Source organism: Lepisma saccharinum, chromosome 25, assembly GCF_977018435.1.
Source record: "Lepisma saccharinum chromosome 25, izLepSacc3.1, whole genome shotgun sequence".
In the NCBI taxonomy this organism is placed as follows: domain Eukaryota; kingdom Metazoa; phylum Arthropoda; class Insecta; order Zygentoma; family Lepismatidae; genus Lepisma; species Lepisma saccharinum.
In genome coordinates this window covers 8,270,727-8,297,406 of record NC_139253.1, presented here as the reverse complement: position 1 = coordinate 8,297,406, position 26,680 = coordinate 8,270,727, and the positions used below count along the sequence as shown (strand labels likewise).

The following is a 26,680-nucleotide window of genomic DNA, read 5'->3' as shown; positions in this document are numbered from 1 at the left end:
ACTGAAACTTGTTCTGATTAATGCATTTAGTTGTTTGTTGTTTAGTTGTTAGAAGTTTGTTGACCGGGACGGGAAAAATTCGCAATTTCTCGACTAAATCGGGAAATTTTCGGGACAGGATATGTTCGAAATTTCCCAAAGCTCTGTATATCTCGAATTTAACACGTCATTTTTACCTTAGGTGATTGCTTTTGCATTTCTGGAATAAGTTCCAAATACTTACAATGCAGAAATCGTCGAGAATTAATAACTACTTAAAATTGCCATTCGTTATTTCCCGACTGCTCGGGATCCCGAAAAGTCGGGATATCAAATTCGAGAAATAACCCTCTTGCTTGACAAAACGCGAAGTACTTTCTGTTGTTTTGTTTTAAGATTTTTTTCGTTTTGTATTGAACAAACGACTGATCAAAATTTTTGTTCTCCAGGGAAGAGACACTTGCTCAGAACATTTTTCCTAGCACATCTTGCTTTCACACTAAGGATGGGGAAATTTTAAAATCTCTATTCGGAAATTTTACTATCTGAATTTCGGAGTTATTATCTGAATTTCAGGGATAGAGGTTTATAACCATTTTCCATTTTTCAGGTCAAATTTATTAACAAAGCTCTCAATGTGCTGTATTTTCAGTATCGTTTTCCTCATTTCACGATCATATCCTTATTTATTTATTTATTGAAATTTTCCAGTACAGCAGAAGCCATTTTAAACCGAAAAACAACAGTAAAACAGTACACTAGTGTTAAAATGAATACACGAAACAAGATAAAATAAAATGAACAAAATATAAATATAAACATAAACAAGTCAAGACAGTTCCAAGGTAAACAGATGTGTTTCACAAAAGCATTACTTATATACTAAAGTTCGCGGCTTCTTCCCAAATAGGGGTAGAAACTCCAGATTTTTATGTTTTTTTTAATTGAAATTCGGGAGTCGCACCCCCGAAACCTCCCTTCCTCGATTCGGCGATCTGAATTGTACACAGTTACATGCTCTGATGTTTTAGCTGCAAAAAAAAAACTTATCCGAAGTAGATTGCTCGTATAGTGCCAGAGTTTTAACAATTTTCCTCCAAAAATGCAAATTACCTATTTTTCGTAAAAAAATAATTAAAAAATCACATTTTGGCTTTTATTCAACTTGTATGACACCCAAGTACATGAAACATGTTTCATTCTCTTTGGAAACGTCCATTCTTTGAAGAGAATATTAAGGTTTGCACCTTCTCCCATAATAGCGGGAGAAGAGGGAAAACTCCAGATATTTATGGTTTTTTCATTGAAATTCTGGGGTCGCGCCCCACCCAGCCCCCCTTCCTCCGTCCGGCGTTCTCAATTGTACACGGTTGCAATGTTCTATCTGAAAAACAAAACTTATCCGAAGTAGATTGCTCCCATAGTGCCCGAGTTATAACAATTTACCTCCCAAAATGCAAATTACCTATTTTTCGTTAAAAAATCACATTTTGGCTTATTATTCAACTTGTATGGCACCCAAGAACATGAAGCATGTTACGTTCTCTTGAAAAATGTCCATTCCTTGAAAAGAATACTAAAGTTCGCGCCCTCTCCCCAAAATAGCGGGGGAATAAGGGGTAAACTCCAAACTTTTGTTTTTTCCATTGAAATTCGGGGGTCGTGCCCCCAAGCCCCCTTCCTCGGTCCGGCGTTCTGAATTGTACACGGTTACATGCTCTGATGTTTTAGCTGCAAAAAAAACTTATCCGAAGTAGATTGCTCCCATAGTGCCAGAGTTATAACAAGTTTCCTCCAAAAATGCAAATTACCTATTTTTCGTAAAAAAAAATATCACATTTTGGCTTATTATTCAACTTGTATGGCACCCAAGAACATGAAACATGTTTCATTCTTTTGAGAAATGTCCATTCTTTGAAAAGAATACTACAGTTCGCGCCTTCTACCCAAAATAGCGGGAGAAGAGGATGCAAACTCCAGATTCTTATTCTTAAATTTTTCCATTGAAATTCGGGGGACTTGCCCCCCCCCACCCCTTCCTAGGGTCCGGTGTTCTGAATTGTACACGGTTGCATGCGCTGATGTTTTTGCTGCAAAACAAAAGTAATCCGAAGTAGATTGCTCCCATAGTGGCCGAGTTACAACAATTTTCCTCCAAAGAGTGTTCGAATTTAAAATTCCCGCCTAGAAGACCGGGCGAGAGAAATTTCTCTCTCTCTCCTCCTGCCATCACTGGTTTCTGACGTCGTGGTTGTGTTGCGCATAAAAGGGGCCTAAAAGTTGAGGCCGAAACTTACGAACGAGATTTCCTGTTCCCGTGCAGAGTTCCATAACGATGTTTAGGGCTGTTAGCATTAAAATTATTTCTGTAAATACTTCCCAACACCAGATCATGTAATTTCTTGTCTCAGCACTTTCTACTAATCTCACTACCTGATGACAGCAGTAGTTGCACCAATTTTTAATTTAAATTAACTCCTTAACATTAACTTGGGTAATACTGCCAATTAGATTTTAAGTCCACTTTATGCACAGTTAGGCTAATCGGGACTACAGGAATTTTGTTCCTTTGTGTTTATATATATATATAAAACATTTGATGTGACACATACCTACCTACATTTTAGAATGGGATCCGAACCACAATGTGCCTCTTCCAATTCTAGTTTTGGAAAAAAAGGAAAATTTAAAATCGCCATATCTCCTTTCCTAATTGAGCTAGGAGGATGGTTGATAGCTCGTTGGACTCGGAATGAAGTCCTCTTTCCGATTCTACAATACAAAATGGGGGTTTCCATTTAAAATTTCACAGTTGCCCCCCGCCCCACACCCAGGGAGAGTGCAGGGGTGGGAAATCAAGTGTGATATCATTGAATAGCTTTCTTTCACTTATTCAACACGTATTTTTTCGTTTTCCGATTCGATGTGTATTTCTCACGATATGTGACCGTTCCGGGACTTTTGGACCACCCGGTATGTTCTTTTTATTTATGTTGAAAATCTATTTCTAGCATGATTTGGGGAAAATTGACTGAAAAAGCCACTATGACTTGTACTACATTCATTATTTTTTAGTATTATAAGATCTGCTAAGCCTTTTCTTTACAAGTTTTCCAAAAAAAATTGACAATCGTAGAACCTCAAGTTTTTAAAGCAATAATTTGCAACATTTTCAGAAGAAAAAATAAAACACTTTTTGACCGATTTTTTTCAGGGTAGCCCACCTGGGCCAACCCTGGTTCTTGTACGTTTGATATGTGATGATATTTTTTTTAGTGTTTTGCTACATTTAGAGACTTTGATTGATTGTATCCTCTGGAATTATGTAATTTATTTTTAGGAAAATTATATTTTCTATATTTTATGTATTAAGGCTGTGACTACTTTCATCAGATGGTTAGAATAGCATATAGGACTATTTTCACCAGTAAAATTAATCACCTCGATCAACCATAACATCATATTTTATTATATTTATTGACAGTGTTGCTAAAGTTACTGCTAACAAGTTAATTTATATTAAAAAAAGGTGCGACTACTACTGTCACTAGGTACTGAGAATGGCAGTAAGTGTTGAAGACCAGATTGAGCAGGTGTTGGTAAGTATTTACACAATTTAAACATGATACGCATCAACAACTAAAGAACACTTGCATCCATGTACGAGGGTTACTATTTATATTTTGAGCCTTGGCAACACTGATTGAAGTTAGGCGCGATTTGACGTTTGCACGGAATCGTCTGGCATTATTGACCATAACGTACTTCAAATGTTTTGTCAATAGCTTCATTTGTGTTGTTTATGTTGCCTTGGAGATTGCGCGACAACAATAAAATGGAATTAACTCGTGAACATTTTCTTGCGATGATTTTTTACGATTTTCGACGTGGATTATCAAGACGAGTGCATCGATCAACTTACTTCCACATTTGGCGATGAAGCCCCATGAAGCCCCATTCCTTGAAACTTCTGTGTCATGTGTTCCACCATGGGTCATATTTTATTTAATTTTGGATGGGGATGAACAGCAGCGTCATATATCTCATTATCGTAAAAATGCAAATACTTTTTTATTTCCAGAAAACGACGATAACACATTGTTTTCAGAAAGAATGGGGTTATCAACAGGGGATTTTTGGACCAGTAGTGCTGTAAATCTGGCTTCTTACAGATGCTTTGCATTATAACTAGTGCTAGAAAAACTCGTATTTCATTCGAAGTCACAAGAAATGGTTTTTGACCAGCAGGACGTTGTTGTGAGGCACATTTATTTGTCTCAGTTGTAATTAGATCTATCAGATTCTCATCAAAAAACTTCTCCCATATCTGTAACTCACTTGTATCTGCACTAAAGTTGCAGTGAACAGCTGCCTGACCAGTAAACGGAAATGGAGGAGGGGCAGGGGGTGGGTTGTGAGGGTCAACTTCACACCACACTCGTGCGTCACTTACACTACCGCAACTATCTGTATCAGTCTCGTCAGTACACACACTGCCCACTGTTGTATCACTTCCACTCATGTCCATTTCCTCCACCCCCTCTATACTGTTGTCTGTTAGCTCGTCGTCACTCACCTTGTCGTTCTTCACACGATGCAAAACACTAAAACATGAACAGAATGTATTCACAACACAAAGATGCCAGACTCGCAAAACGACCACAATTACCACTGGAAAGGCGACAACTATGTAATGTCACAGGAATCCAATAGATGGCAGCAGTACCTCAACAAGCTATCTACACCTTCCAACTAGTGGCCAAAATGGGAATTAACACCTATTAAACCTCAAACGAGATTGTTCGGGTAGGCAGAAAAGTGCACTGCAGTTGTGCGATTTTAACGAGCTAACTCGGGTAAATAATATGTAAAGCAAACACAAATTCCGAGTTAACTCAGGTTAATCACGCAAGTGGTTAAGTTTTCAGCAAGTTATATTTGTATTAATCCGCACGAGAAGGGTGCTCAGCATCTCCCATACCAGTCTTGCCTTAACTGCCAAGCTGTTCATATCGCAGACAGTGAGAACATCGGCAGCATTGCAGTGGAACTACATTCTGTGTGTATGTTTGGGTCTGTATAAGCGAAAATGCTGCAAACTTAACCTGTCACGGGGCTTAGTGTAGGTATAGAAACAATTTCAGTTTCACGACTGTCACAGAAACACTTTAACTGCTTCTTTAGCAGTGATGCCAAAGGAGGGAAAGGAATGTTATGTTGCCTACTTGAACATTAAATAATCAGTACCGTTTGTACTTTTTTGACTAGAATTCTCTTGTCATGACTCAAGATCACAGCAGATTCTCCAAAGAGAGGTTTTATAAACTAAGAAACAACATCAGTGTCTTATTAAATGTAACAGATGAATGTTTCTAAGTATTACTACCTTGTAAAAAATGCTTTTTTAACCTCAGATTTAAAAATAGAAACTATTAAATGAACAGTTAGAATCATACACTAACTTTTATTATGTTTTGTTGTGCTTATGTGCTATACGGACTTAGGAGTATATATTTTTCAGAAAATAATGGCCATCATATTACAAAACCATCAAGCATCCTGAGATCACAGGAGTACGACAGCTCTTCGATGCATTGGCTCTGCTTTCAACAGCTATACGGGAGGTCGAAATTGTGTAGGGGTAAGTCTTAAGGAAATTGACAATTCTTATGTAACTTACTTTTGTCCCGTGTGTTCCGAGTTAGATCAAATATGGTACTAGACCATTGCACTTAAGCAATTGTTATTCTAGAGTTATATTTGGCAGAATTATTCAGAGAATGTGGAAAAATCATTTTGAGAAATTGCTAAATGCGAAAGAAGGAAATTACCATGAAGAAGTGAAGGAAAAATGAACATCACATTGAAAGAAATGGAGGAAGCTCTGAAGAGAATGAGCACCTGGAGTAGATGAAGTGCCAGTGGAAATGATACTAGGAGCAGGAGTGATTGGTGTGCAGTGGCTGTAGAGAGTGATGAAAACAGTGTGGCAAGAGAGAGAAGTGCCAAGAGATTGGACAAAGGGACTAATAGTTCCCATATTCAAAAAGGGGGACAGAAAGGAATGTAAAAACTACAGAGGAATAACACTTATGTGCCACTCAGCAAAGGTGTATGAGAAAATATTAGAGAAAATAATAAGGGAATTAACAGAGCTGAACATGAGAGAGGAAAAGTATGGATTTAGAAGAGGCAGATCAACAGTTGATCTGATATTCACCATAAGGCAAATGCAGGAAAGGCACTACGAGTATGGAAATGATTTGATTATGGCATTCCTAGATATAGAAAAGGCATACAATAGCATGGACAGAACAGAGATTTGGAAGACTCTAAGAGAGAAAGGAGTACAGGAAGAGATAGTGTGTAGAGTGCAGAGCACATACAAGACCAACCAGAGCTGTGTGAAGACACCAATGGGAAGAACAGAGTGCAGTATAATGAACTAAAACAGGGAATTAACCTTTTGGGTCCCAAGCATCTCGGTCGAGATACCCAAATGTAACCCTCGCGGTCCCAAGCATCTCGATATATATATGTATACTGCATTAGCAGGTAAACAATATGTTATAAACACATTCTTACTTTCCAAAGAAGCGCTCATGTGGGATGGCCAAATGAATCTGGATCTGGCCATCCCTACTCCAGCTGCTAATTTATTTGAGACTGGGTGAACCTCAGAGCTACTTTATGCAAGGAAAATTCAGATCTTAAATCACCCACCTGGTGTTTCAAACCTGGGTCTCCCACATGGCAGTCTGATGCTCTATCGGCTAGACCAGTGGTTCTCAAATTGTGGTACGCGTACCTCAAGGGGTACATGAACTACTTGAAGGGGGTGGGGGGTACACAATCAGCTCTGAGACTGTTTTTTTATCCATGGTGTACATAAATAAAAAAAACTCAATTGTACTTGACTGTTTGTTTACAAGCTTTTTCGTTCTTTACTTTTTCTAATTGCTCTGGAAAGAAATTTATGAAAATTAAAGTTTCTTACATACGTCTTAGCATACATGTGAGTGATCATTGTAAACATAGGATTCTAATGTTTATTTGTTTACCATCTTCCCACTTACAGCCAGAATGCCACTTTGCTCTATTGCATTAAAAATGCCCCATCAATCAGGCAGAAAAAAAAACACTATTTGGATAAAACCATTCTATTCTACTTAGTTAAATTTAAATACTTTTAGTGTAGAAATGTATTAGAAAGTTGCATTTTTTTTATAGCAGCCATCTATGTAGAGATCAAAGCAAGGTTGGATGAGCAGGATAATCATTTGCAGTAGAGGAGAACCACATTAAGGGAAGAGAAGCAGGGACCAAGATTCAACAAGAGGCCAAGGTCTATTAACAAACTATGGAGAGACAAGAGGAATTTGATGTGAAACAACCTCAATAAAGACATGACAACATAATAAGGAATGTTAAGTGCATAGGCTGTATAGAATATTGCAACCTGAGAATAATCAGATAATTCCAGTGTAAAATTTCTACTGTATCTATGCCTTAAGTAATGCTTGCTTTTGAACTGTTTGTACATGTAGCCTGGTTCACAAGTAGGTATTGATTAAATGCAATTGTATGGATTGGATTATATTCTAATTGCTGTTCAAGCAAGGTGGCCTGTTGAAGAGAGTAGTCAAATTTTGATAACAGTTGTGTGTGTTGGTACATCCAAGGTAATTGGAAGTACCAAAATTGGACTACTCTCTTGAATGGGTCACCTTATTCGAACAGCAATTAGAACACAATCTAATCCATGCAATTGCATTTAATTAATGCATACTTTAGAAACCCCTGCTGTGTATGTTCATTAAATGTATTAATAAAAAAATGTTACCCTCATTACCTGACACTTGTTTTATTAAATTTTAGCATAAAGTGTTAAGGTGGGGGAAGGTTCAAAAAAGTTTTAAGTTGGACTTAGGGTGATTTTTTAGGCATATTTTTGCTAAAAAAAATGACAAAAATTTTGATTTTTTCCCTAAAATTAGTGCAATTTTTACTATACAAGTACAATTTTTATATAAATTTTAAGAAACTATCTATTTATTTTAAATAAAAAAATATTTAAGTTCAATTATGTTAATTTTTAATGAACACTATATATTTTTTTAAGTACAATTTTTATTTCTAACACAATTATTTATTCACAACATACTGTCTTATAGTGAAAGACAAGAGCAATGATTTCATCAACTTTCACTAGATGGATTTCACTTCCAATGGTTGAAGTGTTGTATACTGGAACTCCTCCCTGAAAACAGAACAAACATACATTTTGTCAGTATAGGTTGAAACTGATAAAAAATATTACAAGAAATAAATACACAATGCAAGAAAAATAGGATAACCCAGTAACATTAAGGATACTGTGGAACTTCAGACTGTTTCATTAACAACTATGGAGCAAGATAGAAAAAAAATTTGCACAATAAAATATATGCAATTATTGACTATTTATAATTCTATCGGGGCAGATAGTATGTATGTACACTCTCTCTTTTTGAAACTAAATTTTAACGAAAAGACTGAAGAACAATTGATATTTTTCTTCTAAATGACAAAATACTGATTGATTAATTTGTGAAAGTAAAATCTGAGTATGAATTGTAAATGTACAGCAAGCAAGAATGAAAAGCAGAAAACTGGTACAGAGACTAAACTTATGAAACAGTGGGGGACATGAAAAACTAGCAAATTGAGAAGACAGGCTAATATGTAAAATAATAATAATAAAGGTAAACAAAATAATAGATAAGGTTAAGACTGCACCAGACCTTTGGCTTGTACCAGTAAAGTTGTTTTAAGAAAAATTCCTCTGCTGTCAGCCACAGAAAGATTAATTTCTCTTATAGTTTATGGTTCTTACGAGCACATGAACACAATTTTTGATGTACTGTTTTGGGAGAAAAACACTCCCTTCATCAGACATTTATTCCTAGTTCGATTCATATTACAGTTATAACTAGAGCTGAAAAGTTGACCTAAAAAAATGAGAGAGAAAGCTTAAAATTCTTTAACCTAAAAATAATTTTCGCTCAAAATTAAAGGTTGAGTTTTTATGAATTACAAATGAATAATTTGATAAAACCCGTTGTTTGGTGGTTTAAACTACTGAAGCAAAAGGATAAAAAGTTTTCTCTGTTTACTTCTACGTTACACAAATACAATGGAATGTTTTTCTGAATAAGTCATTCATCATCTTTCAGTAGTCGGCCAGCTTCTGAAAATACGGTTGTGTTTTGCATACATCAGATTACGTGTATGTATATTTTAAATATTGTGACTAATTTTAATTTAAAACCACATATTAAAGCGACAATAGGGGCCACCAGGGGAACCTCAGAGTAGGCTTCACACAAAGCATTTTCAGTTTGCTGGAGGAAAAATAAATTTACCACAATAAATGACTGTATTTTCGAGTAATGGCAAACTTGCTAAAAGGATAATGTCAGGAATTTAAATATGTAAGTTATTCTAGCAAATGAGTTTAACAACAAGGGAGGAAGAAAAAAAAATCTCAAAAATGAAGAAAGACGCAATAAAAATGGCCAAAAAAAAAAATTACTGAAAAATGACCTAAAAGCCAAAGAAAGGCTGAAAAATGCAACAAATGGAAAATATGTTTTCAAGGTTCAGAAAAGATGATGATTTGTCAACTTCCGAGCCCTAGCTATAACAAATACAAATAACCACATACACAACATTATAACTGTAACATCTATCAAATAAGAATAGCTGATGAACGTGACATCAAAAATTGTGTTTATGTGCTTGTAAGAACCATAAACTACAGGCAAAATAATTCTACAATGCAAGCAATACATACGTACAAGACAAAACCACAGATTTCACTTTAATGCTGCTGAAGAAATTCTAAACAAATATTATTAGCATTTTTTAAAATGACTGTTGGCACAGGGCAAATACCCAGTGCAGCCTTAAGAAATAATCTGTGCAAGAAGAAAAAATACCTCAAGTAAAAAAAACAATAGCAAATTTTGAAAGTATATGGCTTGCTGAATTATCTGAAGAATAAATCATCGTGTGAGAACCAGACTGACGTTAATTCCAATATATCAAATTTACTGAAGAGAGGAAAAAATGTATTCTTAGAGGAATATGTTGTATAAATATTGACTTGAAATAGAGCTCTTGAGAGGCGATACACATGTTGAACAAAACTGAAAACAGCATTTTTGGAGTTGCGTTCTCTGGGTCTCAAACGATAAAATGTACACCAGTCTCAGAAATTAATATTAAGGGGAGGAGGTAGATTTTGCTTTGCAGTTACAGGTTGAAATTCACCTGCTGGAGAGAGGTATTTGAAGGAAGTCAAGTTTTCATTGGTTTATGAAGATTATTTTGATTATTTGTGAACAAAAAAATATTTTTATTCTAAAAGTGACCACAAAATATTAATTCCATAAGTCAAAATGTCACATTGAGGTGTGGGAATTGTTTCTGCTTAATAGATATTTCAAAATAAAATTGAAAACATTTCTTGTAATAGAAGTTCACAATAATATGTAGTAGGGTTGACCCAATGCCGATGGATCAAAGTGTATCGGTTGGATTTTATTTACGGATACTGGCTGATATTTTCCTGCTCTTTAAGTCTTTCGTAGGGTTCGCAAAATACCATGCAACATTTTCACAAAGTCTAATTATCCTGAATATTAAATATTAAGCAAAATTCAAGGTTTCCACTGATTTTGCACCAACATTATGTGAAAAAAAAATACCTCAGGTATTTTAATATTCTGATGTAATTTTTTAATATTTTAAAGCAAAACTCTGGTGAAGTAATGCCTTATAATTGGAGTGGAATAGTGACCCATTAACATTAATCAATATTTTGAACAACTTTTAATTGTTACAGTTTTTAAATGGTGGGAATCTGTAAGGGTATCGGTATCAACAGCCATATGTAGGCTTTCATTTAAATGGAGAACTTACAATGACAATTGCCAAGTTCTGTGTGTCTTTGGGTAACCCTACACAAGATCAAGACAATGGTGAAGTTCAGCTCATACTTCAGCAGTATCAATCAACAACAGGGAGAGGTGGGGAAAGTAGTAAGCTTTTCACAGAAGCTTGAATCAAGTATTTTTCAACCTTCTTGACCTCTTCCAGTATTATTTTTTTATGTCACCTTTCTGCCACATTTGGGTAATTGCAACATGAGGATGAGTGATGATTAGAATAAATTGATGACACTCGCAAAGAACACCCAGGCTGAGACATAACCTGGGAACTTCTGTCGCAAGATCGAAAAATGACCACTTAGGCCAGATGCACAGTGACTCTGGAAAGCTTTAACATGAGGCTCTTATGGGCAGCCACACACACTGGACAAAACATCTGCTCTAGTCATGTTACGGTGCTTTGCGACAAAATTATTGTGCATGCGTGAATCCATTCAATTCTGCCACAGACTGGAAATGGAGGCAACATGAATCCAAAATTTCCGAAGTTGGGGGGAATTGCAAATTATACAGCAGAAGATTACACAACATTTATGTTGGTGCAAAAAATGTTTGTATTCAACCTGCATGAAGTACGACATTTAAGAATTTTTAACTGGCTGATTAAATGGATTTCTCACATCTAACGATTAATATATTGTTTAGTAATTTATTCGATGTGTCCACCAACTGCGGGAGGTTCTGTTGTCTTGCAAAGGGTCAGTCAATAGAAAACAGAACACCTTGTATATCTCGACATGTAGATGCTGCGGCTCTGCAAAACTCTTGCCACTAGAAGAGAGTTACTTTGTCGCCCGGTAGATGACAGTCACATCACAGTTGTGTGAGCCGTGTGAAGTGCAACGGTGTATAGACTTGCCGTCCTGCATATCATGGAGGCCAGTAAAGAAGAGCAGCAAATAGTTGTTCATTTCCTGGTGGGGAAGGCGCTAGTACCAGAGACATTCACTGTAAATGACGGTAGTGAATTGGAAACATTGTTTATCTGGATGGTGTTTTTGCATGATGTTCACATATGGCCAATGTTATCCTGGACCTGTTACACAGATTTCGGTGGGAAACACTTCATCATCCACCTTATATCCCAGACATGTCCCTGTGTGATTATGCCATCTTTGGTGAGCTGAAACTTGCAACACGTAGTCGCCTGTTCAACTCAGATGCTGAGGTAAAGAATGCAGTGAATGATTGGTTGTTGCAGCAACAGCTCACCTTCTACAGGACTGCCATTAACCTACTGCCAAAGTGGTGGGACAAATGCCTCAATGGCTATGGGGATTACTGTTAAGGTGAGCACATAATTTCAGTTATACAGGGTGGCCTGTTTCCCACCGACTGGCCCTTACAATATACACATGTTGACTGAGAACATGAGAATCCTACTTTCCTTGGTTTCGGTTTGTTGGAATATATAACTAGCAAGTAATACAATTTTCTGGTATGTAACTTAAGCAATGATTTAAGGTAATACAAACTGACTTGATTCACAACATAAAAATGTATACATTAATGAATTGATTCTGCTGTAAACTGATAGGCTATATATCATTAACCCACTTCCCAAATTATAAAAGACAGGCCTAGGCCTATAACATACATGGACGAAGTCTGTAATCAGATTTTAGCGAACAAACAAAATGACTCATTATTGTGTGGTGTCGGATCCTGTGTGTGATAGGCCTTAATGTTCTTGATCACTAAGCTGGCATTGATTTATTTTTCAATAACCATGTATAGTTACAGGGTGTTGTCATACAACACCAACAAGCTTTCAAAGTGTATCTCCTGGTCATCCGATTTGATTTGATATGCTTTATTTTACTTCGCCTTTTGTGCCACTTTTGGCTAATTTGCGAAGATGGAGATGAGTGATGATATGATGAAATTGATGAATGGACACTCGCAAACACCCATGCACAGGCCAGGATTTGAATCCGGGACCCCTGGTGTCATAGCACGATGTGCTAACCACTCTGCCACAGGGGCCGGCCCTGGTCATCCGAGCAAACAAAATTTCTCACTAATGGCCGTAGTAGTAACCTTATTGCCTCGTAATCAACAGGCTACAGGTTGGATAACTGGTAAGAGGCACATAATGGTTCGGATCTCACTTTAAAGTATAAATCCAGCCCAATGAGCCTGTTCATAAAGTAGACTAAAAAAAAAAAACCTCAAAATTCCCTGAAATCGAGGATATGCACTGTAAATGTAATAAAATTCCTGACCACAGCCTGTGTGTTCAAGATTTTTAATCCATACTGCTTCTAAACTCACATTTTCAGTATTCTCGTATCCCAATATATTTTTGTTTGCAATAAATACAGTAACGTTATCAAACTGAATACCAGGCAACTCTAATACATACAGGACAGAAATTGTGATTTCTCGACAGCCCATGGCATTGAAACGAGGACTCAGTGAGAAAGACCTTAAAGAAAGTCTTACGATTGATGTCTACATGCTATGAAAGTCTGTCGAGATGAAACGGGGAGAAATTCACAAAGTAGAACATCCTGATGTTTTTTTGACAGAATTGAAATATGTATGCATTTGAGGCAAAACTGTACGCTCCTCCCCTTTTAGTTTTTTATGAAGTAAAAATATCACCAACAGAAATAATTTCTACTAAACCAAAACTGTTCATACATAAAGGATGTCGCTCTTACCCATTAATGTCTGAACGAATGTGTCAGTGCAGTGATGTGAATCGGTATTAATGGAGAACCTGCAAAATAATGGAACTTTTTAAGCGATTCTTTTAACATTTGTCATAACCAGTACTTACTACTAATGCATATTTTAGTGAATAACTTCTTGTCTTTCTCAACATTTGTACATACAACTGTCAAAAACACTATGTTTTTCATAACAATAGTGTATCTGCCTCCACAATCATGATTACTAGTCACACCAATATATTCCCATGTGAATCAATAATGAGAACTGAAATCCAACTACAGCACCTTTAGCCAAAATTAATTTGAACATTAAAAAAATATTGGAAATGTAAGAATGTGTATCTTGTGTCGCATACAGTATTAACTTCTACTATTACACTACACTGTTATTATTTTGCATCCAGGAGAATATTGTCATTGTTCTGGAATCATAAAAACAAACCCTAAAATTCATTTAATTTCATAATTCTTTTTAAGAGACAGTATGCAATGCAAGTATGTTTTTGTGGGTGTTCGTTTTAGGTATATTTTTTAATAAGACCCTTCTCCTGACTGTGAATATAACCACACCAGTGACCATCAGGATTTCAACCAATCAAGACATAGAGTCATCTAGAAGCCAACTTTCTTTGCCATTGTTCTGTACAAACCTCACTTATTTTGCTGAAAGTTCTTAGCAATGAACCTCATTAAATTTCTGCGGAGTTGTTGCAGAATTGTAGAACAAGAACTAGTTTGCAACCCTAGTGGCTTTAATATTTGTAAACAATATAATTATTTCAGCTAAATGCACGGCCATGAAAATAGGCAGCTAAGTAGAATTGTGCTAGTGCCACATATGGGAAAAGAAAACGAGAGTGGGACAAAATTAGCTGGTTCCAGCGCACTGTGTGGCAATGTCAATCAGGCTGCGTTGCCTAGTTTGAGCATCAGACTGACCTCTTTCTCGAGCCCTGTTCGATACAGAGCTGGTAATCGTGTGAGTTGAAAGTTTATTACAGACCCCAGAAATAGAGTCCCATATCTACAACAAGATCTTTCATTCCGAACACACAGGGTTGTGCTCCAATGTGGCAAAAGCATGAACGTCTGCCACCCGGCTAATTTCATAGCCGTGTGTTTAGGTATATGTCTGAATTTTGGCTATCTAGATCACTACAAGTAAGAGTGTGGTTGGAAAATGAACCTTATTTCTCATATTCTCAGCTGAGATTCAATTCTTAATTTTATTGGAGCTCAAACAAGCACTATTGTGGCAATATTTCATCACTTCCCACGGGGCTTCTGAGTAGAACATGGCCAGGGCTCAAAAAATCCCGGTCGCCAGGGTGACTAAAAATTTCAGCCTGGCGACTATGATCTTTTGCTGTAATATTGCTGTTTTTTAAATTTCCATGAACAAAATTTTGAAGATTCTAAGTTGAAATTGCAGTACAACGGAAGTTAGCAAATTATTTTTTTTATCAACGTTCAGAACATTACATACAATCAGTAACAATTTCTTACTCTTTGTCCCCCAACCCCCATTTCCCACTTTATCACATGATTTAGTGATGTTTTGAATATGGCGATGCTCAGCTTCTTATAGCATTTAGTAGTTGGAACCTCGTGCCTATTTTCAGAGCTGGCGCCTAGCTCTGAAGAGGATTTTTCGAGCACTGAACATGGCCAACGACAGCATCACTCTTTGGCCAACGTTCCAATGATCAAATTCTTACAATGTAAGCATTCATTTTATTTAACACAACTAACGTACACTACACATGGAATAGAATACAAAATGTCTACATTATGAAATTCTACAACGTACAATGTGAATTACACATAATAGCTGACATAGCAAACTCCTTGGATTGAATGTCAAGTTTTGACTAATTTATCCAATATAATAACACATAAGAGTACTTATACAATATAGAAGCAAGTACACAATTAATACATGGTGCAAATTTTACACAATGGCTGAACTATCCAAAAATTCCATAAATAAAAAAAACATGAAAAGTACAGAAATGTTTGCCAAAAAAGATAACAGAAGTCCTTGTTTGAGCTCAATATATCCATTAGTTTGTAGAACACATGCAATATACACAATTAAAAAATGTTAAGATTACGCTAAAGAAATGTGCAGGGACTATACAGGTGATAACAGGTAACATCATAAAATGGAGGAGCTGGGGGAGACTTGAAAATTTTAAATCAAGTCATGCCTTGTTTGACAAGTCTCAAAATCAAGCAAACTTTACAGGTAACATTTTTTTTGTGTGGGTCAACTTATTTGGATTATAACACCATTAAGCCTTGTTTCCATGATATGAAAAACTCAATATGCTGACCAAGGCAGAAATTTATTTTATTTTAAAACAAACTAAACGTAACGTTTCAACCTTCTAGCAAGGTCTTCTTCAGACTCTGTACCAAGTACAAAAGAAACAAGGTACAAAACAGGACAATATATATACACATAAATTACTCCCCTCCAAATGCAAGACTATTAGAAAGTTGTTTTCCTGGAACATTCCAGCAGCTGACCTTCCCTTGTCAACTGTACTTTCACCTGACAGGTGATTTAGCTAAATATTTCCTTTCATCTGGAAGGTAGTTGGACTCTTTCTCACACTCTTTTTCCTTCTTCTCTCCTCTTTCTAAACACCTTCTTCCATTCTTTGTTTATCTTCATTCCCCCATTCCAGTCAAGACTACTAAAGGAGAAGGCTGGGGCCATACCCGATCACGTGGTCCTTGACGAAAGCGTGACGTCACAGGGCGAACAGATGGCTCCGTGCCACGGTTTCGCAGCGGAAACAACACAGAAATTAATAACAAAAAAGAGTAGTAATTATGCCCAGAAGCTAATTGGGAGTGAATACACAGATTTACTTAGGATCTGACATAACGTATGTCCTTATAGTTGGATTACACAGCCATTAACGCCAGGGACGTCGTTAGGGGAGGGGGGGGGCATGGCCCCCCCCCCGAAACGTTCACGTGGCCCCGGCAAACTGTTCTACATTTGCTGAAAATTTTACTTTCATGACAAATATTGGAAAATAGTTTTTCAGTATTTTTTTCTTTCAGTTAGAAACACTGTACTTAATTTGAGTGGCATGAACCCAAAATCAAATTTCTTTCTAGTTTTCCTGGTTCTAGCTATAGTGGATGTCAGTGTAGGAACCTAGAACTTCGTTGTTTCTCGAAATTTTGAGGGAGCTGTCTTTCCTCCCCTAGCAGTCGCAGGTCAACAACAGGCAGGGTTGGGCGTTGAGTGTTGCCGTTGCGTCCAAACAAAGTTTTGAGCTTGAGTAGATTGAAGAACGACCGCTTGTGCAGCGGTAAACCACATATATGCAAACAGTTACAACTGGTCCCGAATCAGAGCGCAATACACGCTAAATAAGTATAATGGTGGCAGGATGCCTCATATCTTCGGGTAAGGTAGTATTATTCGCACCAAATAACTATTCTACTATTGAAACAGTCTAAAACACGCAACGTGTTAAAAGTAATTATCTTCACAAACTGTACGATTTCTCAAGTCGCATATTTTTCTCGATATCGTGAAGACCGATTTTGAGAATCCTCCTTAACCTCCCGGATTGTGCAGTGATAGCGTTGTTGCCTTGTAATCGAGGGGTCCCGGGTTCGATACATGAGTGGAGATACACAGTGGTCCGGATCTTACTTTAAACTGTAGGTCCAGTCCCGATTAGCATTACTGTGCATAAAGTGGACTAAAAACACCAACTCAACTCAACTCCTTAACAAACTTTTCGAAGAATCGAAAATTTAAACAAGAACAAGTAAATACATTTTTGTAATTTTGAAGTAAATTATTATTATTATTGTTATTATTTTGGGTATTTTTGTTTCGTATGAATCTGCCTCACACAGTAAGCTTATTTTGTTGAGTCAAGTACAATAAAAACCCTTGCAATAAGTCACTGGAAAGACATGTGAGGTTGCACATATATTTAAGCATCTATAAATATATAATAACCCGTGATTCGACAGCCCTGGAAGGGCCTTGGTCTATCTCCCGACTGCCAGCCCCTCACACAATCCTACCTAAAATTTTAGAGGTGTGGAGATCTTTAACCAGTAATGGGGTGACGTGGGGTCAGCACGTCGAACCCCCAACCATTATAGGGGATATCCATAAAGAATAATTATATTCTTGTGGTCAGGAGTAGGGATGGCCAGATCCGGATCCTTGTGGATCCGTTTTGCCATCCCACATGCGCTTCTTTGGAAAGTAAGAATGTGCTTATAACATATTGTTACCTGCTAATATACATATATATATATATATATAAAAAAAACACACACACACACACACACACACACACACACACACACACACACACACACACACACACACACACACACACACACACACACAGTGTGTGTGCACGCGTGCGCGATTTGTAATTAATTAATACACTTACTAGGAAGGTCTAAGTCTCCCCCTCCGAATTTCATGAAACTTGGCAGGTGTATAGAGCCCCCCCCCCCTCAAATGTCAAGATGAGGAGAAATTGAAGCGGGGATCTGACCTCGAAACCACGTAAATATGGCATAGGAAGAAACAGGGGGCATAGGGCCTCTCTATACACCTGTCAAATTTCATGGGAATCTGAGGGGGACACAGGGGTCAGATGATTCCCACTTCAATTTGTCCTCATCTTGACATTTGAGGCGGGTTTTGCCCCCTAAAACAGTCTTTTAGCCAAAACAAAAAAACACGTATTTCTTCCTTTGGGCCCCTCTATACACCTGCCAAGTTTCATAAAAATCGGAGGGGGACACAGGGGTCAGATCCTTACTTCAATTTGTCCTCATCTTGACATTTGAGGGGATTTTGCCCCCTGAAACAGTTTTTAGCTGATACAAAAAAACACGTAATTCTTCCTTCGGGCACCTCTATACACCTGCCACGTTTCATGGAAATCGGAGGGGAACACAGGGGTCAGATCCCCACTTCAATTTGTCCTCATCTTGACATTTGAGAGGAGGTTGCCCCCTAGAACAAATTTTTTGCCGAAACAAAAACACACGTATTTCTTCATTTGGGCCCGTTTATACACACACCTGCCAAGTTTCATGGAAATCTGAGGGGCACACAGGGGTCAGATCCCCACTTCAATTTGTCCTCATCTTGACAATTCAGTGGGTTTCGCCCTGTAAAACAGTTTTTTAGCTGAAACAAAAAAAACAAAAAAAACACGTATTTCTTCCTTTGGCTATACACCTGCCAAGTTTCATGGTAATCGGAGGGGGACACATTAATCAAATGCCCACTTAAATTTGTCCTCATATTGACAATTGAGGGGGGTTGCCCCCTAAAACAGTTTTTTAGCCGAAAAAAAAACCACTTATTTCTTCATTTGGGCCCGTTTATACACACACCTACCAAGTATCATGGAAATCGGAGGGGGACACAGGGGTCAGATCCTCACTTCAATTTGTCCTCATCTTGACATTTGAGGGGGTTTTGCCCCCTAAAACCGTTTTTTAGCTGAAACAAAAAAAAACCACGTATTCTTCCTTTGGGCCCCACTATACTGCCAAGTTTCATGGAAATCGGAGGGGGATACTTAGATAACCTCCCTTGTTAGTCTTTCCTTTGTAATTATTTAACACTGCATATATTATAATGTTTTATTTTAATTTGTAAAACTGCAACTGTAGAACAATTGTATAATTTTTGTATAACATTTCTATCTTGTTATATGTGTTAAAGGTTTCATCATGGAATGGAATGTCTCACATTTATGTGTGTTTTCATTTCAAATACATTCGAATGAATACATATTCGTTTCAATGGCATTTACAAAATCACCTCGGACATTTGTGCACGAGTGTGTTAGCCGATGCGTAGCAAAGTATTTTAGGAACAACACTTGAAAAAAATTCTTGTAGGACTAACGAAAAATTTATTTGTAATCGAAGATCATACGAGGGGTCACTATTTATATTTTGAGCCTAACAATGAAAAAACCAGGAATTTGGCATTGAAAACTGCTTTATTGTTTTTCGAAGTATTCTCCTTTATGGTCAATACACCGTTCGAACCATTTGTCAAAGCAGTTTTTCCAATCTTCTTGAGACACCTCCATAATATGGTTTTTGAACGCATCAACGGCGTCTTCCGCCGACGAAAATCGTTGTCCACACAATTTATTCTTGACATTCGGGAACAAGAAGTAGTCATTGGGTGCCAAATCAAGACTTTACGGCGGATGACCCATCAATTCGATTTTTTGACTGTTCATAAAGTCGGTTGTTAGATGAGATGTGTGACAGCTGGCATTGTCTTGATGAAGAATGATCCGACGGCGTTTGTTTGTTTTCCGTATTTGACCGAAGACCTCTGGCAAACAAATTGTTGTGTACCATTCAGAGTTGACCGTTCTACGTTCCTCTACAGGCACAGTTGCCACATGACCAGTTTTCCCGAAAAAACAACAGGCGACCATTTGTTTCGATGTGCTTCGAGCGCGAACAACTTTTGTTGGATTGGGTTCATCTTGAAACACCCATACAGTCGACTGCTGTTTACGTTCCGACTCATATGCATATATCCATGATTCGTCACCTGTTACAATCTTATATACGTCTTTTGAAGCACCACGATTGTATTTATCGAGCATTTGTTTGCACCAATTGACGCGAGCGTCTTTTTGAGTTTTTGTCAAATTGTGTGGGTTCCAACGAGAACATACCTTTCTCACAGCTAAATGATCATGTAATATTTTATATATGCTGGTGGAACTAATGCGTATGGTTGCCCCAATCTCACAGTATGTCACATGACGATCTTGCAGTATTAGGTTTTGCACAGCATCAATGTTTTCTTGAACAACAACTGATTTTGGACGACCTTCGCGAATCTTGTCGGTGAGCGAATGGCGGCCACGATTAAATTCGTTATACCAGCGTATCACAGTGGCAAAGGATGGGGCTTCATCGCCAAATGTGGAAGTAAGTTGATCGATGCACTCTTGTCTTGATAATCCACGTCGAAAATCGTAAAAAATCATCGCACGAAAATGTTCACAAGTTAATTCCATTTTATTGTTGTCGCGCAATCTCCAAGGCAACATAAACAACACAAATGAAGCTATTGACAAAACATTTGAAGTACGTTATGGTCAATAATGCCAGACGATTCCGTGCAAACGTCAAATCGCGCCTAACTTCAATCAGTGTTGCCAAGGCTCAAAATATAAATAGTGACCCTCGTAATACCTTTAAGGAGTGGTAATATTATAATGGGATTGAGATACAAAACTCTCGGATCCGGATCCAGATCCGAAACTTTCAGATCCGGAACCCTGGGATCCGGATCCAGATCCGAAACTTGCTGCTCCGGATCCAGATCCGTAACTTTTGGATCCGGATCCGGATCCATTTGGCCATCCCTAGTCAGGAGTCGTTGTCATTTAACAAACTTTATTGATTTATTCCATCAGCATTATTTAAAATGTAGTGCCATACTGAACTTACCAACTTAACAAAGGCACATTGATTGCTAAATGAGGCATTTTCCTTGTGTTGCAGAGCAGGTTCAGTTTTTGGAGTATTGAAATGTTTTACACAGTCCGTTCGAAGAATTTTGAGAATATTGATGTTTTGTCAAAGGGACCACCCCCGAATAAATATCTGTGGATGTTTTACAGGTTTCATCGTATTTAAGAAGGTAATTTTTCCGGTGCAACTTCCCTCCGTACATGTATTTTGCCACTCAAGCTGCAGAGCCGATTAATAGGTGCAACGACCTTGGCAGAAAGAAACTCTGATTGGCACCATGTTGACAAAAGACTCAAGAAGTCCAGCAACTGACAGAACTCGAAGCGCTCGGATCCTAAGGTGACATACACTTTGATTGAACACAAACGGATGCATTGGTAGGAAATACAGTGATTTTATGGGCCGTCCCTTTCTGGGAAGTCGGGGAACTTTTGAAAACACACTTTCCCTTCATGCACACCAGGAGGCCTAAGCCAGATGCCAGGTCACCCCTTCCCACAAAATCTTCTCTTCATCTGGCTCTGGTTATCGGCAGCGCCGAAACGCACTGCAGGTAGCTAGGACTTTCTCGGTTAATTACTTTTGTGCTCATAACCTGCAATGAAAGGAAAGGTCATAATAAGCCTTTGTAATGGACTTTATATCCTTCCTTGGTAACTTTCCACTCATTTTCAAGAAACATCTGCTTCTTTTTGCCCTACTGTGTTGATTGGTCGACAATTGATGACTGCCAGCGTGTTCGAAGAACAGTTTGATCCAAGAAGTGGTTTCATAGTTAGCTTCTGTAAACGTGAGATTCCGGTAGGATCACGGAGTGCTTGAGATCTCATTTTCATGCTTTGCGAGTGAAATTTTGATTGATTTGGTTCATTTTACTTTGCTCTTCTGCCACATTTGGCTAATTGCGAAAATGGGGATGAGTGATGATATGATTAAATTGATCAATGGACACATCAAACACCCATGCTCAGTCCGGAATTCTAACCCGGCACACCTGGCATCGTAGCACGATGTGCTAACCACTCCGCCACGGGGGTAGGCGAAGTGAAATTTCGAGTGTGAAGCTGCCAGCTTGTTTTCGTCTCAAAAAAGTTGAAGTAGGATCGACTGATCAACCAAATGTTCTACACATTGACTTTCTAAATTGTTGTCCGACTACCACACAGGAGACCGGGCTTGACTCCCAGGACGGTTGATCTCACATGTGATGAAGAATAAGTCACATTATTGATTTCAAGTAGCTTCCCAATTGTCCTCACGATGTTAGGCCATCACAGAAATTTTGGAGTTAATACCAGGGATCGAACCTTGAAAGACTAGAGCGCAATAATTTGAGCGTGCGGGAATTTTGTTGTTCCTATGGCCATCATATATTCAGTTCTGCACGCGCAAAGATGATTACTTTTAAGAAACTAGATGTGAGCATAAAATTTCATACATATCGTCATCATTCTCCAATGTGAGCAGTACGATGCCACAAAAGACTCGTGCATGTCCCATAGAATAGTGGTTAAGGGTGTCGCCTCGATTCTGGTATAAACAATATACATGGGATGCCTATCTTGAACTCATTACACAAACATTTCATTTTCGCACCGTTGTCATACTTGTACATACACCTGATACCAGCACCCTTTTATATCTAAACCCACGGAAGAGAGTTTTCTCTACTTCTCAATTTTCTTCGAGCAAATTTACAAATCTAAGGAGTAAGGACTAATGACATTGTTCTTGGTGTCTCAAAAATCTAACATAAGAGAAAATACATGGAATTTTAAAGACTGTCTAGATGCCATTAAGTTAATAAGTTCATTCTGCATTAAGATTCCCGAATAATGGCCGTGGATTTTGCGCCTATATCCGTAAATTTTTGGGGGTACACGAGAAAATAATGTTCTCTTCCAACAAGATATAGATATATATATATATAAAACAAACAAACAAACACACACACAAACACACACACACACTCTCTCTCACTCTCTCTCTCTGTACATATACTTATGTAGGCTTATATGGTATATTAATAGTTTGTTAGTTTTTAATGGTTTGATAGAAAAAAATCTTAAGTTTTTGGCCCCCCGAACTGATCAACCTAGCTACGTCCCTGATTAACGCACACATTTTATCGGTAGTTTATATGTTGTCACATTTCTCTGTGAAACATTAGGTTTCATGTAAAATTGGGGTTAATACACCTAGTAATGCATTTTGTTAGGGCAGAAGAAAAAAAACTATGTTGGATGCGTAAAATAATAATAATAATAAATGATGCAGACTTACCTATTGTTATACTTATGAAGTCATCTGTTTTAGATGTGAGGGAGGCAGTTTCACTTCAACTTTTTCAGTTCGTTGACTTTGCTTCTGCTATTATTATTCACTTCTTCATTAACTTTCCTCATTCAGATTACAGTTCTGAGTCTTATGAATCTTTGAACAACACTTGGAGGAATGTGTGGAAGTTCTGTGTGTATTATGTCACAAACACGTTTAACGGCTTTCGACTTAAAGCGAAAATTTTTGAGGCCATAGAATTGAAGAAAGTGGAGGTTCATTTTCTTTATGTCGGTAAAAAATGAATCAGTGGGATGTGAAAGTCCTCCTCTAGATAACAAAGACAGCCAGTTATGTGTCTCCTCAGACAAACTCTCTGCTTCTGCATTTGCTGCTAATTCTGGGTGCTTTCTATGCTCTTTGAATGCTATATACCCTGCTATGTAACGCAAACCTACCTCAGGCATGTTTAAATCATTTGCCAAAAGCTTATCATTGACCCCTTCAACATCTGAAGATAAACTGACTATTTGAAATTCTTCTGAATCTTCCTGTATTAATTCACAGTCGTCCACATTGCCCAGGCTTTGTGTATTTTGAAGTAACTCACTTGAAAGTTCAGATGGAATGAAGATGTCATCATCTGTAACTGAAACATTGGTGTCTCGGTTTGCCTGAACACTGGCACTTAGCAGCAATTTTCTCATTCTGTATTTTACATCGAGCGCAGTTGGATGGTCATACTGCCTGTGTATGGAACGTATGTGAAATTTTCCAGACAGTCATGATTAAGTCTGCTTGTCAGTATGTATAGCACACCGTACACATATTTTACATGGTCAAATAAGCCGAATAATAACATTATTGATATTACTATACCTTCCTGAAATGGGAGCTGGTGGTTTGCATTAATTTTCCTCATTCCCAATACGAGTAGCAGCATCTGTTGGAGAACCTGTGTCTGTTCACTTAAACGATTTCCGAAACTGCTTCTCAGTGGCTTTTTGAAATCAATGGGGAGACGAGAATTCAAGACATCGAAAAATTTGTCTACAGCCAGGAGAAAATTTGCTACATTATTTTCTTGTGGAAATACAAAATGCACAGCTTTTGATACACTTTCAGAAAAAAGTTCAGTGGCGTATCTCACGCGTTGTTTGTTTGCTCCGCTTACATTTAAGTGGCTTTCTCGCAACTTATGGCACATGCGAATTTCGTCAGAATCTCCACAAGCTTTACCAATGCATGTTTTGTCACCGTGCACCTCGTTCCCAACACAAACCCCTTCAATAAAAAATGGTTCCTTAACAACTTATCCATGTGAGGAATGTCTGCGAAGAAGTAAATATTTCTGTTCTTGTTACACGGGTGTTCACAACAAGTATTGTTAATAGTTATTCCCAATTTGTTTCACAATCTTATATTTACACCAGAAAGATCACATACCGAGGCTACCACAATTAAACCAGCTCTTTCCAACTGCTGCACAAGATTAACAAATAAAGATTTGGTGAGCTGAACATCAAAATTATAATAAATAGGCTGCTTCCAATTTCCCACAAGCCCTCTTGCCATCACAACTAACACCTGATCATAAATGTTATCAGTTTGTTTATCGTAGCATGCCTTACGCAAAACTTTGATTTCATCAAACACAAGTACACAGAGCGTCTCCATGAAATTCATTGATCCCACTTTCACTTTTAATATTCAGAGGACTTGCGTCAAAAGTCCTGGGTTGCACTTGATCGATCGAAACCACCAACGAGGAGTGCTTACACTAGGGAGGGGGTGATGTAGTTTCTCTTAAGAAAAAGGTACTTTTTTACTTAAACTCCAGAGCAACAAAGCAATTGTCGTGTCTTCTGGATTCCAGAGGGTTTTCGATTTGCAGTTGAGCAAACAGTCGATCTGGCCTCATGAGAAACACTTCTGTAGGATTCCTCGTACTTGATTGAAGATGATTTTTCGTTGTCTGATGGGATTAAGTGTTTTCCGCAAAGTCGAAAGTTGTGTTGTAAGTGTTATGTTTCGTAACTTTTCTTCTTTCAGTTTCTTCTCCAAGTGTTGTACGTGCACTCTTAATTGTTTATTCTCCTCCTGTACAAAATTGATGGGGGCATCATTGTGACAGGCCTCATCTGTCCATCGCTTCTTCTTGGGATGCACATCGTCCACTAACTGCTTCACACACTTCCTCGTCTCCCTAGCCTCCTGTCGGTCATTCCGGACAGACTTCCTGGGGGAGCTAACGTAAGGTAAATTCCGCGGAGGTAAAATGCCCGTTTTTAGTCTTTTTCTGAGAGGAAGTCCCAGCAATTCATTTTGCAGATCTCTTTTGAAATCTTCTTCACAAGAATATTCTGAACAAACCCTACTGTTTTCAGGTTTGAACAGATCTTTTTGTTTACATCGCACAACCCACGAAGCACGAACAACAGAAATCTTTTGGGAATTTGTGAAAACTATAAAATTCTTACTGTTTCTCCTATGATTTTTGCACATTGCGACACTGCACTCGGAAGGCATTATAAATGCAACATAAACTGCAACACTTCACAGCCACACAAGTAAGAAATTTGCGGAAATGGGCATGTCTGACCCCAGCCCCTCCCTTCTAGTAGTCTTGCATTCCACATTCAACATTTTTCTCTATTTCCTTGGCCTCCTTCCATTTTCTCACTAGTATTCTCTTCTCCCTTCCTATCTGCTTAGCCTCATCTCACTATGTCATGTCCTGTTTCTCTCATGTGTTTAATATCACATTTCTCTCTGTGTTAAGTCGTACATCATCCCTATGTTGTTTCAACCTGTCTTTCAGCCTCTTTTTCGTTTCTCCTATGTACACACTCTGACACTCTTTACATTTCACTTCATAGATAATCCCTTCCTCTTCCTCTTCTCTGTTCTCCTTTTTCTTGCTTGCATTCTTCGCTATTCCTAAGATGCTTCTCCCTCCCTTCCTGTAAGTTTTAATTCCCGCTTTCCTAAGCACTTTGCATATCTTTTCTGTGGTCTTCCCCATACTCCTTATTCCAAACCTTCTCTCTTTTTCTTTCTCTTCCAATTCGCCCCTGCCACTTTTCTCCCTTCTTCTGTTTGTGTCCAGTCTATCCTCCTTCTCATAGCCATTCTTTTCAATCTGTTTCCATAGGCTATTTATTTTGCCTTCTTTTTCACATTCTTTCATGCATATTTTCTTGATTCTGTCCTCCATATTCT

General features: G+C 37.9%; 1 long non-coding RNA gene across 1 annotated transcript in view; it reads right to left on the bottom strand.

The window, feature by feature from the left end:
- Positions 1-8,073: 8,073 nt before the first annotated feature.
- Positions 8,074-26,680, bottom strand: part of LOC145978851 (uncharacterized) — a 36,871-nt gene continuing 18,264 nt past the window's right edge. Inside the window, exons 5-6 of the long non-coding RNA XR_014440755.1 lie at positions 13,640-13,698; positions 8,074-8,239 (exon numbers count right to left, since the gene is read on the bottom strand). This is a non-coding gene — a long non-coding RNA (uncharacterized LOC145978851). The remainder of the gene's footprint in view (positions 8,240-13,639; positions 13,699-26,680) is intronic.